Source organism: Lactuca sativa, chromosome 3 (assembly GCF_002870075.4).
Source record: "Lactuca sativa cultivar Salinas chromosome 3, Lsat_Salinas_v11, whole genome shotgun sequence".
NCBI lineage: Eukaryota > Viridiplantae > Streptophyta > Magnoliopsida > Asterales > Asteraceae > Lactuca > Lactuca sativa.
Window position 1 is genome coordinate 256,599,980 of NC_056625.2, and position 13,800 is coordinate 256,613,779.

The window sequence follows — 13,800 nt, forward strand, 5'->3', positions numbered from 1 at the left end:
TGTATCAAAATGTTTGAAACTGTATTTGAAGTACGAATTTGTAAACATTTGTACTAAAAGTATGAATATGTTTGTAAGTGTTTGTAAAGATTTGTAACTCCTAGAAAATCCTATATTTTCTACTAAAAGTAGTCTTCTACCAAGGCACAACTGTTTCGTATGCTTATTTCTTGTGAAAGTGTGTAATTTTCCTAAGTGTAACTATCATTATCAAAATATAGTTTGTACATTTATGTTTAAGTGAAGTAATCACCAAATAAATGTAATGGGTAAATTAATGTAATACTGTAGTGTTGTATTATAGGAACTACTGTTGTACTAACTACCTTAAACCGGATTTATATCAAGGTATTATGTGATAAATTATACCATACTATCGACTATGAAACACGACTATGTAAGTCGTCGAAAGGTATGACATTTGGCACCCGAAGACATGCAGGTCCCACTATAGCTAGCAGCGAGGTGTAGGATAGTCAATCCCGTATAGATCTACATGCAAACTCATGCTCTCCCTCTAGGAGATTCTGGTTACAACCCGGGCCACGACAATGAAGGTATGCACCGATACAGTGGATCACATTTATGTTATAGTATACTTGTATAGGTAATGTATGTACTTGTGTAATTAATGTATTGTTTCTCGTCATAGTATTGTTGTATATGTTCTCCTCATAGTATAATTGTATATGTTCTCCTATTAGTAAGTAATTACTCACGAATGAACTGAATCTTGTATGCTTCATTTTACTAGAAGTAGTAAGTTGTATAACCCTAAACTATACTTATTATAGTTTATTACTAGACCTGTTCGTATGACTGAATGTACTGAACTAAGATAAAAGTCTTTGTATCTATACATATATACATAATATATAACTAAGGGTTCAACGACACTCGGACAAACAACCGGGTACTTTAAGTCCACAACCAAACAAGGACAGGAAGTAAAGTGGGTTATCAGTTCTAAGTCCTTCAAACCTTATTTATATAACTATATATGTAGTAGACTTGGTCTTAACAATATATAAGTTTGAAAACTGTAAAAGGAAGGTTTAGTATACAAAAGTGAATTTGATAAAGAGTTGACATGTAAAATGGTTTGATAAATAGTTTGAAGTCATTTGTTTGGTAAAATAGTTTAATGTATAGAAAATCCATTAGTATGATAGTTATTAATCACATGTAATTGATCCAATAACTAACATGGTTCAACTTGTATTCCTCCTCCCCCATAAAAGCATTTAAAAAGATTTAAATGGTTAATTAAGGGGTATGAACTCACCTGTAGTGAGTGGATTGTACGGAAGTGTTGGACAAGGTGCTAGGTGACAAGTGAAGACTTGTACACACACAATGAGCCTAGTTAACATATAATAAACATATATACATATATATATATATATATATATATATATATATATATATATATATATATATATATATATATATATAATTAGTCAATTAACAACTAATTAATCAAGTTAAGACACCCTAGGACATGTAAACACTTTGATTCAAGTGTTATAGGTACCAACGGGTTGCATCCAAGGTTTGTATGGCATGGCATTGGAGTTTATGGCCCAAGGACCACTCCTTATGGATTTTACGGCCCATGTCCATTTCCCCATGAGTTTATGGTCGTAAACTCATGGTACTAAGTGCCAAATTGTGTTTTGAGGTCTTATAAGTCATGATTGCACATCCAATGATCAAGTCCAAGCCTTAGGAAAGCATTAGCGGCACAATAAGACTACTTTGTAGTGTTTACGGCCTTAGGACCATATTCTTATGTGTTTACGGCTGTAAAATCTTATGGGGACTTGTTTTGATTGTTGTTTAAGGTCTTAAACACTTCTAGGAAGGATCAAGGTTGACATCCAAGGCTTAGGAAGGAACTAGGGTCCATTTAGTCACCTTAAGAAGGGTTTACGGCCCAAGAACTTCCTTGGCCGTGAACTCCTTTGTTCTTATGATTCTTGATGATTTTCGAGTGTTATCAAGTTCATATTAATCACACAAGAAGCTACGGCAAGTATACTTACAAGATAGAAGCTTGATTGGGTGTTTATGGTCCAAGAACAGTAGTATGTGTTCTTGGTGTTCTTGGTGTTTTGAAGAACACTTGAAGATATATTTGAAAGGCAAGAATGAATGAACGAAATGATGTATAAACACTAGATGTTAAGTTATAACAACAAATCAAGTCGAGAAACACTTCCGATTTCGGAAGATCGGGTAAAGAACGGGTTGATAGTTGAGAGAGAATGGGGAGTAAACTTTAGGGTGGATGTGAGAAATGAGGAGTTTAGGGAGTAAACTTATGCATAAGGCATGTGTTCATGGCCACATGGGACTTTACGGTCCAAACTCTAAAAGTTTGGCTGTGAACTCCTTATTAGGGTGGTATGTGTGGTTTTGCTACTCTAAGTCCCGAGACGGTACTTCCTTTCATCCGTTCGTTTGTAGAATAAATACTAAAAACACTCAAACAGACTTTAAATTGGCTAACAATTATTAGAAATGTAATTGACTTTTAATTTAAGTGATTGACTTTAGAGTTTGTACGAATGAAAATTACGGGTTGTCACATCATCCCCCCGTTAAAGGGAATTTCGTCCCGAAATTAAAGTTTAAGCAAATAAAGTAGTTACAAATAACTAAGAGAATAAATGAGGATATTTCAATTTCAATTCATCCTCACACTCCATGTAAATTCCGGTCCTCTCTTGGTGTTCCAGCGATCCTTCACAATCGGATGCGGCTTTGCTTCGTCTGCTTGACCTAACAGTCCATGATCTCTACTGGTTCATCCATGAAGTTTAGGCTCTCGTTGATCTCGATTTCATCGAGTGGGATTACAAGAGTCTCGTTGGACACACATTTTCAAGTTTGAGACGTGGAATGTAGAATGTACGTTTCTGAGTTCGTTGGGTAGATTGAGTTTGTAAGCTAAAGGGTCGATTCTAGCAAGAATCTTGAAAGGCCCTATGTATCTTGGATAGAGCTTCCCATGCTTACCGAAGCGTATTAAGCCCTTCCAGGGATAGACTTTCAAAAGGATGCGGTCTCCCACCTGGAATTCCAAAGGTTTCCTTTGCTAGTCTGCGCAGCTTTTCTGACGGTCTCTAGAGGCTTTCAATCATTCACGAATCTGAATGATCTTCTCTGTCGTTTCCCGTATGATTTCCGTACCTATGAGAGTGCTGTTAGGAACTTGTCCTCTAGCTAACTGGGTGTCACCCACTTCAGCCCAGCACAGAGGGGATCTACACTTCCGGCCATAGATGGCTTCAAATGGAGCTGCCTTGATGCTCGTGTGATAACTATTATTGTAGGAATATTTGACAACGGTCAATTGGGTATCCCATGCCTTCCCAAAGTTGATCACACAGACACTCAACATATCTTACAGTGTTTGGATGGTTCTCTCACTTTGTCCGTCGGTCTGAGGATGGTAGGCTGTGCTCATGTCTAGCCTTGTTCCTAGGGAACTTTGCAGTGATTGCCAAAACCTTGAAGTGAACCTACTATCTCTATCGGAGATAATGGATATAGGAACACCATGCATTCATACGATTTTCCTAATGTATGTTCTTGTAAGCTTTTCCATCTTGTCAGTTTCTTTGATAGGTAGGAAGTGTGCACACTTGGTCAATCTATCGACGATGACCCATATGGTATCAAGTACACCCGTTGTGTTGGGCAACTTGGTTATGAAATCCATAGTGATCCGCTCCCACTTCCATTCTGGTATCTCTGGTTGTTGTAGTAAACCTGATCATTTCTGGTATTCGACCTTAACCATTGCGCAACTAAGGAATTTACTCACGAATGTAGCAATTTATGCTTTCATGTTAGTCCGCCTGTATAACTTTTTAAGATCCAGATACATCTTATCTGAACCTAGGTGGACAGAATACCGAGTGTTGTGCGCCTCAATCATGTCCAAGTCTCGGAAGCCACCGTGTTTCGGTGTCCAGATCCGATCCATGAAATATAAGGCCCCGCCACCCTTGGCTTCTAAATTCTTATCCATATCTCTAATGGATTCACCCGCCACATTTTCAGGTTTCAAGGCTTAAAGTGGAGCCTCCGGAATTTATGTAGACAAGTGTGAAAGGATAATCATTGTCAATGATTTGACCCTTCGACCAGAATATTCTTTCCGACTTAGGGTGTCTGCTACTACGTTGGCTTTACCCGGATGATAACGAATTTCAAATTTGTAGTCATTGAGCAGCTCGACCCACCGTCGTTGTCTCATGTTGAGCTCCTTCTGATCGAATATGTGTTGTAAGCTCGCGTGGTCTGTAAAAATGGTGCTTTTCGTGCCATACAGGTAATTTCTCTAGATCTTCAGAGCAAACACAACTGCTCCTAGCTCAAAATCATGTGTGGTGTAGTTCACTTCATGTGTCTTCAGCTATCTAGAGGCATAGGCGATGACCTTACCTCGTTGCATCAAGACACATCCGAGACCTTGATTTGAAGCATCGCAGTAGACTATGAAGTCCTCTATTCCTTCTGGAAGGGATAGTATTGGTGCGGTGCTCAAGGCTCGTTTCAACGTTTGGATAGCCTTCTCTTGCTTCTCTTCCCAGTCAAAGGCCTCACCCTTCTGGGTCAATGTTGTAAGAGGCTTCGAAATTCGAGAGAAGTTCTGTATGAATCGTCGGTAGTAGCCAGCGAGGCCTAGAAATTGACAAATTTCGGTAGGCGTCTTCGGTGCTGACCAGTTCTCAATTGCCTTAATTTTGGATGGGTCCACGTGGATTCCTTTTTCGCTAATCACGTGTCCTAAGAATTCGACTCTTCGGATCCAAAATTCGCATTTTGAGAACTTTGCGTAGAGCTTCTCCGTTCGTAGGGTTCTTACGACTTGCCGCAGATGATCACTATGTTCCTCCTTACTTCTAGAGTAGATAAGTATGTCATCGATGAAGACGATGACAAACAGATCCAAGTAAGGAAGACATACTCGATTCATTAGATCCATAAATATTGTGGGCTCATTTGTTAATCCGAATGGAATCACTACAAACTCGTAGTGTCCGTAACAAGTTAAGAAAATTGTCTTCGGAACATCCTCCTCTAACACTCGCAATTGGTGATGCCCTGATCTCAGATCAATCTTCAAACAGTAATTTGCCCCTTCCAGTTGGTCGCACAAATCGTCTATGCAAGGTAGAGGGTAACGATTAATAATCGTTTGCTTGTTGAGTTGTCTATAGTCGATACACATACGGAACAATCCATCTTTCTTCTTTACAAACAAGACCGGTGCTCCCCGTGGTGAGAAGCTTCGTCTAATAAAGCCCTTGTTGAGCATATCGTTAAGTTGACCAGACAGTTCGTGCATCTCGGCTGGTGCTAGACGATAGGGCGATTTGGCTACTGGGTTAGCTCCTAGGACTAAGTCGATACGAAACTCGACTTGTCGTTGTGGAGGTAAACCCAGTAGTTCTTCTGGAAAGACATCGGGAAAGTCGCATACTACTAGAATGTTCTTCAGGCCTTTGGTTCCTTGGCTCGTATTAACAACGTGTGCAAGGAATGCACGATATTCCTTACGTAGGTACTTTTGAGCATGATTACTTGAGATGATGCTAAGGCTCGTGTCAGGTTTGTCGTCGTAGATAATGAGAGTTTCGTTAGATGGGAGATTAAGATGTACGGCCTATTTGAAACACATAATGTCGGCACGATGAAGACTCAACCAATCAATGCCGATGATAATGTCGAAGCTCTTAATCGGAACCGGCATGAGGTCGATCGGAAATGAATGGCTATCTAGAGTTAGAGTACATCCTATGTATATACTACTAGTGCTCTTAGTTTTCCCATTAGCCATTTCTACATTGAATGGTTCTTTAAGTGCATGTGGTTGTTGTTTAAGTAAGCATGCAAATTTCTGGTTTACGAAACTCCTTTCTGCCCCACTATCAAATAGTATGCATGCATAAGAGTTTTCAAGAAGGAACGTACCGGTCACCACCGTAGGGTCAGCAAATGCTTCCCCGTGGCCTATGGCCATTACCCTTCCTGCACCACCTGCATTTCCTACTTTGGGGCAGTCCCTTTTGTAGTGGCCCACCTCGCCACATCCATAGCATGACTAGGTCACGCTAGTACCAGGAACATGGGTGATCGGTATTGCCGGAGATTTGCAGAAACAGACAGTGTGTCCTTTCTTGTTGTAGTTGGAGCACTGCATTTCCCGGCAGGGGCCATTGTGGTAGAAGTTGCATTTGTTGCACTTTCGCAAACTTCCAGTGTGCTGCTTTACCTGAGCAGCAGCGACGGGTGCTATCGTGGCATGAACCGCCACAATCTGCTGCTTTTTGGCAGCTTTTTGTTTCTTTTTGTCATCCCAGAATTTTCGCTTGTTGTCAGCGGGTTTGAAGGGTTCTGAGATTGGCAGGGTTGTTGTTGATGATGGGGATTGGACTCCATGATCAATGAGTCGCTATTACAGTCGCTTGGCACTGTCAAAGGTAATAGGGTTTGAAGATAGCCCATTTCCCTAATACGGCGGCACCAGCCCCTAGATGTATCTCTCGACTTTCTTTCCCTCGGTGGGAACCATGTTGGGACAGAGGGCCACCAGTTCTATGAACATGCCGGTATAGGCGACTATGTTGGAGCCCTTCATTTTTAGGCCCCATAGTTCCTATTCCAACTTCTGGATCTTGCCCCTCGGGCAGTATTCCTCTGTCATGAGGTCTTTCAAAGTTTCCCAGCCCATGTCATTGGCCAATATGCGAATTAGCGACTTGACATGGCTATTCCACCATGTCAGGGCTTTTTCCTCAAATGTGTAAGCGGCAAATTTGACCTTGCTCGCTGCAGGCCAGGAGCAAATCTCGAAGATCGACTCCGTCTTTTCGAACCATTGCGAGTGGGTAATGACTCCGCCATTCCCTTTGAAGGACTTTGGCTTGCAATTTGTAAAATCTTTGTAGGAGCACTCTCGTGAGCGCACAGGGATTTCACCATGAGTAGAATGAACCGACATTCCGCCGCCGCTAGCATTGGTGGAGTGATACTGAGCCATCGTTGTTGCCACATCCGCAACTACTGCAGCATTCAGGGCTGCCGTATCGATTACCGAAGGAGGAGGCGGTGGTGGTGGAGGTGGAGGATTATTTCTTGTTGATTTGAAAGGAGGCATCTTTTAACTATAAGTTTACAAAGATGAACACAATAGTAAGAATCGATTGTAAGCATAGTGATAATGACTCATGGACTAAATCGCCATAGTCCAACAGTTGAATGGGAGTATGCTTTTAAGTATTAGTATAGTAGGAGAGTAGGGAAAACACAAGAGTACAGATTTTTCTAATAGATTAGATAAATGTCAATATTACTGGTATTATTGATGCAACAAGTTCAGGAAAATTGACCTAACAGTAGGTCTTACATCATACCATAAGGGAAAAAGGTTGACAGTTTTTAGAATTCTAGTTAAAGTACTAAAAAGATAGGAATATTTTACAGACAAGTGCTACTTAGAGCACGATCAGGGAAGGCTATCCCTTAAATCAAAATAAAAGATTTACTAGACATCCTCTACTGGCGACGGCAATTCCTGGGGAGAATCCTCATATCCGCCAGTTGACGAACCACTTCTTGGAGATGTCGCTCGTGAGCCCTCTGACGAGCTCAAAGTTGTATGACTTCGGCTCGGGATGCGGTTAACTGTTGCTGCAGTGCGTCATTGTCACTTCTCGTCCCTTCGACTGCTTCTTCCAAATGTCGAATGCGGACGGTGTTAACGCCTGAGTTGGCATCAACTTCCACGGCCCTGTCGATGGCTGCTCGACCTTATTCAAGATTACTAGCAATTTTGCATACCATGACAGGCAGAGCTCGATCCGCAGAGCCACCTTCGCTAAGGTCGTAAAAGCTTTGGTCCCCATAGTAAGGTAAGGGTTGACCCTGTTCGTGATGGGTTTTGAGCATTCTAACACTTCCTAAGTGTACATGCAACCCTAATAAACCTTGGATCTATGTTTGTCTAAATACATGCAAAATTTGGGTTCCAAGGTTCATAATCCTATCTAGCATACATGGGAACTTTAATCCTAAAAGAATAGCTAGAAATACATACCTTGTAGTTGATTTTGATTCCTTGACACCTAGTGAGCCTAGCACCCCAAGTGTGATGCCTCAAATTCTTCACACAACACTAAATGCTTTTGGAATGACTTTAGAGAGAATGCACACACTCTAAAAATCGGCCTAGCCCTCACTTCTCTTTATGTAACCAATTTTGGTGGAGGTAAGGATCCTAATATAGTGTTGACACATCTAGGGTTACACCATGTAAACCCTAATGTGTCATGACTCTTCATTTCCATGACCCATGGGTTTGTAACTCCCATGGAGCATCATATGGGTTTAACCCAACTTGATAATCCATGGAGCCTGTTAGCCCATTATACAAGTTATGGATGATTTACATTATCAACCCATATATTTAATTAGTTATCTTTTGATCACTTAATTAGTTCCATATTAGTTCTTGATCAATACTAATTACATAATCCTATTAATATATTAGAACTAATAATGTATTAATAAACCACAAGTGTTATTTCTCTCATTTAGTCTATCCAAATGCATGATGCCATGCAACCCAAATGGACCATGCCAGGTCGGGTCAAGTACATACCAGAAATAGTTACGGACACAGACACCTTATCCAACAGTTCGTTGCTCCAGTGATTCAAGTTGGTCGCCCATAAGGGTGTGGGGCCTGGAAAAGCTGGTCGGGGGTTGTTGTTCGGGGCATGACCTACTTGGGGTAGGTTGTTGACTTCAGGCTCAGAGTCGGAACTATCAGAAAAACCTTTAGCATGGTGATCATCCAAAGGAATTGGGTGATCATCTTCTGGTTCTGCCTTCAGCCATCCAACATTGCCTTCGTTGGGAAAGTACGGGTTGTCATGATGGAATCCAGCCATTGTATCTATGCGAGAAAAGGGGTATACAAATCTTATATAAAATAGACGTACTATCTAAGATAATTATAAGATGATCTTTACGAGTTATTCCAATACATGTATAGTGTATACTAATTATATGAAGTCAAAAGTATGATAGACCTTCGAATAGGTGATCCTAACTCCAAATCCACAACCAAACAAGAAACAGGAAGTAAAGCAAAGATCACAGATTCTCAGTCTAAGACACCTTAATTTCATATAACCTTAGTGTATACACATAACAACTATCGACCTACTTGATAAAGACCTTTTTAGTTTTCAAACAAGTAATTATAGTAACACAAAATACTCCTATAGTATTTTTAGATCTATGTTTTGTTCTAATGTTTTCATTGTAGTAGTGTTGGTAAGTTTTTAGACTTGTTTCCATATCACAACCATTCTTGAGCATATGCTAATCACTCCTCAGACCAGCATAGTTGATCAGCCTATGCCACTCCCTGGACTGACCATACATCCCCGAGCTCATTTGTGATATTCAACAATCGTAATACTATTGTTCTTGTCATTGTGACACTGATTTTAGTATGAATGCGGGTATGTATAATTAGTGAAATATTTTATTATTTAAAACTATAAACTCTTGGTCAGAGTGTTTTTAATCCCATTGTGTTTATAGTTAGTATATATTTTATGGATGGATATACTAGATTCACTATAAACGATGCTCTGATACCAATCTGTCACACCCAAAAACCAAGAACGGCGGAAACGTTCTGGGGGCGGAGGATGTCATGTAAAGTATCACAACACAGTATAATAGTAAACAAGTAAACAACATCATCCATTGCATTAAATATATAATTTTGATACAAGTGTGTTATGTACAGTAATAGACACCAAAATGTGAATCAAAATATAAGATGAGTCTTGTACGTGCTCCATTTTCTCAAAAGCTGGCATCTGTACCTGTCTACTGATGACCTGAGAATACAAGTTATTTTGAAAGAGTTTATCAGCATTAAAGTTGGTGAGTTCATAAGTATTTAGTGTCTATGTTTGTATCAAAATGTTTCAAACTGTATTTGAAGTACGAATTTGTAAACATTTGTAGTAAAAGTATGAATATGTTTGTAAGTGTTTGTAAAGATTCGTAACTCCTAGAAAATCCTATATTTTCAACTAAAAGTAGTCTTCTACCAAGGCACAACTGTTTTGTATGCTTATTTCCTGTGCAAGTGTGTAATTTTCCCAAGTGTAACTATCATTATCAAAATATAGTTTGTACATTTATGTTTAAGTGAAGTCATCACCAAATAAATGTAATGGGTAAATTAATGTAGTACTGTAGTGTTGTATTATAGGAACTACTGTTGTACTAACTACCTTAAACCAAATTTATATTAAGGTATTATGTGATAAGTTGTACCATACTATCGACTATGAAACACGACTATGTAAGTTGTCTAAAGGTATGACATTTGGCACCCGAAGACATGCAGGCCCCACTATAGCTAGCAGCAAGGTGTAGGATAGTCAATCCAGTATGGATCTATATGCAAACTCATGCTCTCCCTCCAAGAGATTATGGTTACAACCCAAGCCATGACAATGAAGGTATGCACTAATACAGTGGATCACATTTATGTTATAGTATACTTGTATATGTAATGTACGTACTTGTGTAATTAATGTATTGTTTCTCATCATAGTATCGTTGTATATGTTCTACTCATAGTATAGTTGGATATGTTCTCCTAGTAGTAAGTAATTACTCATGAATGAACTGACTCTTGTATGCTTCATTGTACTAGAAGTAGTAAGTAGTATAACCCTAAAATATACCTATTATAGTTTATTAGTAGACCTGTTCGTATGACTGAATGTACTGAACTGAGATAAAAGTCTTTATATCTATACATATATACATAATATATAACTCAGGGTTCAACGACACTCAGACAAACAACCGGGTACTTTAAGTCCACAACCAAACAAGGACAGGAAGTAAAGTGGGTTATCAGTTCTAAGTCCTTCAAACCTTATTTAAATAACTATATATGTAGTAGACATGGTTTAAATAATATATAAGTTTGAAAACTGTAAAAGGAAGGTTTAGTATACAAAAGTGAATTTGATAAAGAGTTGACATGTAAAATGGTTTGATAAACAGTTTGAAGCCATTTGTTTGGTAAAACAGTTTAAAGTATAGAAAATCCATTAGTATGCTAGTTATTAATCACATGTGATTGATCCAATAACTAACATGGTTCAACTTGTGTTCCACCCCCCCCCCCCATAAAAGTATTTAAAACATTTAAAAGGTTAATTAAGGGGTATGAACTCACCTGTAGTGAGTGGAGTATACGGAAGTGTTGGACAAGGTGCTAGGTGACAAGTGAAGACTTGTACACACATAATGAGCCTAGTTAACATATAATAAACATATATATATATATATATATATATATATATACATATATATATATATATATATATATATATCTAATTAGTCGATTAACAACTAATTAATCAAGTTAAGACACCCTATGACATTGAAACACTTTGATTCAAGTGTTATAGGTACCAACGGGTTGCATCCAAGGTTTGTATGGCATGGCATTAGAGTTTATGGCCCAAGGACCACTCCTTATGGAGTTTACGGCCCATGACCATTTCCCCATGAGTTTATGGCCGTAAACTCATAGTACTAAGTGCCAAATTGTGTTTTGAGGTCTTATAAGTCATGATTGCACATCCAATGATCAAGTCCAAGCTTTAGGAAAACATTAGGGGCACAATAAGACTACCTTGTAGAGTTTACGGCCTAAGGACCATATTCTTATGTGTTTACGGTCGTAAAATCTTATGGGGACTTGTTTTGATTGTTGTTTAAGGTCTTAAACACTTCTAGGAAGGATCAAGGTTGGCATCCAAGGCTTAGGAAGGAACTAGGGTCCATTTTGTCACCTTAAGAAGGGTTTACGGCCCAAGAACATCCTTGGCCGTAAAATCCTTTGATTTGATGACTCTTGATGTTTTTCAAGTGTTATCAAGTTCATATTAAGCACACAAGAAGCTAGGGCAAGTGTACTTACAAGATAGAAGCTTGATTGGGTGTTTATGGTCCAAGAACACTAGTGTGTGTTCTTGGTGTTCTTGGTGTTTTGAAGAACACTTGAAGATCTAGTTGAAAGGCAAGAATGAATGGACGAAATGATGTATAAACACTAGATGTTAATTTATAACAACAAATCAAGTCGAGAAACACTTATGTTTTTGGAAGATCGGGTGAAGAACGGGATGATAGTTGACAGAGAATGGGGAGTAAACTTGAGGGTGGAAGTGAGAAATGAGGAGTTTGCGGAGTAAACTCATGCCTAAGGCATGAGTTCATGGCCACATGGGAGTTTACAGCCCAAACTCTAAAAGTTTGGCCGTGAACTCCTTATTAGGGTGGTATGTGTGGTTTTGCAACTCTAAGACCCAAGATGGTACTTCCTTTCATCCGTTCGTTTGTAGAATAAATACTAAAAACACTCAAACGGACTTTAAATTGGCTAACAATTATTAGAAATGTAATTGACTTTTAATTGAAGTGATTGACTTTAGAGTTTGTATGAATGAAAATTATGCGTTGTCACACTAGATTTTGGACAACGGATGTTAAATCTTTGATTTGAGACTCGAGATTTGATGTCACCACTTCGTTGAGTTTTTGATGCGTGTCCCTCTTCATGTCTTGGCGTGGGCCAAAGTGTTGGGAGTTTGCGGCTATGGTGTTGAATAGTTGTCTTGATTATTGTAGAGTTTTGCTAAAGACATCCCCACCACTTGAGGCATCAACTAATATTCTCTCTATTGGTAATAATATCTCATAATAGTGCTGAATGAGTAGTTGATCCAAAATTTGGTGTTTTTGGCAAATATAGCACAAGTTGTTGAGCCTCTCCCTATAATCATGGAAAGTCTCGTTTTTACCTTGGTGGACTCCACAAATCTCATTTCTAAGACTTGAGACTCTTGAAGTAGGATAGAAATTGTCAAGGAAAGCTCTTTCGATATCGGTCCATGAGTTGATTGACCCCGGGGGAAGATGAAATAACTAATCCTTTGCTCTATCGGCTAATGAAAAAGGGAATTCCCTTAAAAATCATTTGGTCATCGGTTGACCCTTGTGGCTTCATACTAGTGTAAATAATGTGGACACATCGTCAAGTGCTTATGAGGGTTTTCATTTTCCAATCCACGAAAAGTTGAAAGGTGATGAACTAAACATGACTTTAATTTCGAACCTCATTTAAAAACGAGGTAATTGATACCGGTTGGAGTTTGTGTAACACCGGTTTCCATTATTTTTCTCAAGGTCTTTTCGGGTGGTCCTTCTCCATCTGCTATTGAAATTTGGTTTATGATGGGTGGATTTTGTTGTTGGGGTGGTGTTTTGGGAATTTCTTGGTAGGGTTTAGGGCTATAATCAGGTTCGGTGTCCCTAGAGGAAGCGGTTTCAACCTCCGGTTCCCCGTAAGGATTTAAAGTTTGACCACGTTCTATTCTCTTTTTCTTCGCCAAACGGCTTGCTTCATTTTCAATTTATGGGTTTTAAATCAAAGCACATCTACGTTGATATCTTGGAATAAAGAAACACACTGATTAAAAATACACTGATCTCCGACAATGGTGCCAAAATTTGGTGGTTGTCGAGGCCAACAAAATTAATAACGCTAAATCTTTTGCACCAAAATTTTGTATAGTGGTAAAGGTATCGTATCCACGGAGATGGGTTCAATTTATATCTCTATGAAAATAAATTATCCAGATACTTGTAAAACAAAAATAAAAGTAAAAT